Source organism: the organism of the source record quoted next, unplaced genomic scaffold (assembly GCF_019419815.1).
Source record: "Pyrus x bretschneideri cultivar Hongxiangsu unplaced genomic scaffold, Pyrus_bretschneideri_v1 Contig9, whole genome shotgun sequence".
Lineage (NCBI taxonomy): Eukaryota > Viridiplantae > Streptophyta > Magnoliopsida > Rosales > Rosaceae > Pyrus > Pyrus x bretschneideri.
In genome coordinates this window covers 4,121,296-4,124,692 of record NW_025999831.1, presented here as the reverse complement: position 1 = coordinate 4,124,692, position 3,397 = coordinate 4,121,296, and positions in this window count along the sequence as shown.

Here is a 3,397-nt window from a genome sequence, read left to right as displayed (position 1 = left end):
TTTTAGCAAACTCTCAACTGATTGCCTAATCTTATGACATATGTCAAGGTAATAACCCCTAGATTGACTACTCCTTATATCCTTCCTCAAGCTCAAGGACAGTGAAACTGAGTATAAGATTGTCACAGTGAGTCTTGAACAAAGGTGCAGACAAACCTTTAGTTAATATATCAGCAAAATGCTCAATAGAGGAAACAAATTGAACCAACAACACCTGTTTTGCCACCCGTTCTTTCACAAAATGAACATCAATTTCAATATGTTTTGTACGCTGATGCTAGATAGGATTACACGTAAGAGCAATTGCTGATAGATTATCACAATATAGGGTAGGTGTACCAGAAATAGGAACTTACAGAAATTGCAACAATTGTTTAATCTGATCGATCTCAGCAGCTGTTGTAGACAGTGATCGATATTCTGCTTCAGTGGAAGAACTAAAGACAATGTTTTATTTCTTGGAGGACCATGATATAGGGTTTGAACCAAGAAAAACAACCAGCCCGGTAGTGGATCTCATATCATTAGGAATTCCTGCCCACTCAGCATCACTAAATGCTTGTAAATCCAATCCTCCTTTGGTATAATGAAGTCCACAACCTTTAGAAGCTTTGAGATATCACAGAATCCATTTTACTGCCACAAAGTGAGCTTCCATAGGACACTGCATGAATTGACAGATCTGATGCAAAGAGAATGCAATATCAGGTTGAATAAACGTGAGGCACTGAAATGCTTCTATAAGGCTTCTATATAATGCTGGATTATTGTAGGGCTTCCCATCATCATTCAACAATCAATTGTAAAGTAGACAAAGAGTAGCACACGGTTTAGACATCTCTATTCCAGACTTAAGGAGCAAATCACTAACATATTTATCTTGAGAGAGAAATAAGCATCATTCTGATGAACAACCTGAATACCAATGAAGTAATGCAATGGCCCAAGGTATTTAATATCGAACTCTTGAGTAAGAACACGTATAACATCTTATATTGCTTGAGATACACTGCCTGTGATGATAATGTCATCTATATATAAGAGGAGAATCACAATTGTACCATTCATAGCTTTAACAAATAAAGAAAAATCACTATAGGTAGATTGAAAGCCCAAAGATGGCAAAAAACTAGTATATCTGTCATTCCAGGCTCTTGGGGCTTGCTTGAGACAATAAATAGACTTGTGCAACTTGCAAATGTAGTCATTGTGAGTAGGGTCCAAAAAACTAGGAGGTTGAGCCATATAGACCTCTTCTTGTAACACACCATGTAGAAAAAGCATTTTTCACATCAAGTTGTCTAAGATTCCAATTAAAGTGAGCAGCCAAAGCAAATACTAACCTTATAGTGGTTGGCTTAACCACGAGACTAAATGTCTCACCATAGTCTGTACCTTTTTCTTGATTGAAACCCTTTGCAACCAATCGAGCCTTATACCGTTCTATAGAACCATCTGCATTCTTTTTAATCTTGAACATCCACTTGCAGCCTACCAAGTTTCTATAATGAGGAAGAGGAACAAAAGACCAAGTTCCCTGTTTTTTAAGAGCACTCAATTCATCTTGCACAACAACCAACCATACTGAAGATTTTAATGTTGATTTGTATGTTGCATGTTCAACCTTAGTAAGATCAGCAGCACCATGTTCATGAACAGAAGCTAGTAAAGCAACCTTTTGAGAAATGCCACTCTTGGACCAAGTTTGCATAGGGTGAAGATTCAATGGTGGTATAGACAAAATGACTTGAAGATGTTCTCCCTAAAATTCAAGAACCACAAAGAGTGAAGGGGAGGATTGATGTGCAGTGCCAGTAATGGATGAAGTTGCAGTATAAAATATGGAACTTGAATCACTTAGAGTTGCAGAACTGTGATCATTCAAATCTCTAAGACTGACTTCAGTTGGCATAAGCACAGATTCAAGGCTTAGTGTATGAGATAATGAGGGTGATAATGAAGTAGGTCCAGAGTTAAACTGAGGTGTAACTATAACATTGTTAAGATTTGAGGTTAACACAGGTAGGAATGTGGATACTATAGGCAGTGAAGTAGATATTTTAGAGCATTGAGAAACCAAAGTGGGATATGGAAATTCTATCTCATCAAAAAGAACATGACAAGATATAAACACTCACCTTTTGTTAACTTCAAAACAAAGGTAACCCTTATATTTTGAAGCATACCCTAAGAAAATACACTTTGTAGTTAGAAGGTGCAGTTTGGTATGGTTATAACGTCTAAGCAAAGGATAACATGAACAACCAAACACTCTAAGGTGATGAATCTCAAGAATGGAGTTGAACAAAGCCTCAAATGGTGATTTATTTTTCAATGTGAAGAAGGCATTCTATTGATGAGATAGACTGAAGCTTGACAAGCAAATGACCAAAATGAAGGTGGTAATAAGGCAGTTTGTAATAAGGTAATAGATGTTTCTATAATGTGTCTATGTTTCCTTTCTACAAGCCCGTTTTGTTCTGGGGTACGTGGACAAGACATGTGGTGATAATGCCTTTGTCTACCAGAAAATTGTGGAATGATTTGCCTATAAATTCACCCCCACATCACTCTGAAACACCTTAACAGAAGCATTGAATTAATTGACAATAAAGTGATAGAAAGAGTCAAATGTAGTACCAACTTCACTTTTATTGCAAATTGGGAAAATCCAACAAAACATAGTACACTCATCAATGAAAGTGACATATTATTTGAAGCATTCAACAGAAATACAAGGAGTCGGGCCCCAAACATCACTATGTATTATCTCAAAGGGTTTTACAGATTTGGATGGAGACATTGGAAATGGGAGTTTACTAAATTTTCCTTCTAGACATGTAAAACAAACAATATAAAGAATAAGGGGTATGAGAAACATTTGATTTTCTAAGAATCTGAGATAATATAGGATTAAAGGGATGACCTAGCATGTGCTGCCAAAGTCTTGATGTAACTTGTTGTCCAAGATATGTAACAACATAAGCCTTTTGTGCTGAAACTCGATGAGGTGGAGAGATGATTAGATATAACCAATTACTGCACTACTTTTTGTACAAAATCCTCTCTGTGGTTTTGTCCTGAATCCAGAAATAAAAGGCATCAAAAATCAACCAACAATTATTATCCAAACATATTCGATGGACACATAACAGATTCTGTGTCAACTTTGGTACATAAAGACCTCTTAATACTGCTCCAATGCTTAACGCATTAGTGGCCTAATCACCTGGTTTTCCTTAGAAATTTTCAAATTTCCAGTCTCAGATGTAATCAGGCAGGCCGTACACTTCCTGTAACTCTAACTCTAGCTATAAATCTTTCAACAATAAGAACAAAGGAAAATTTAATTCGAATAACAGGTTCAATACCTCCAAACCATTCTTCAATAATGGTA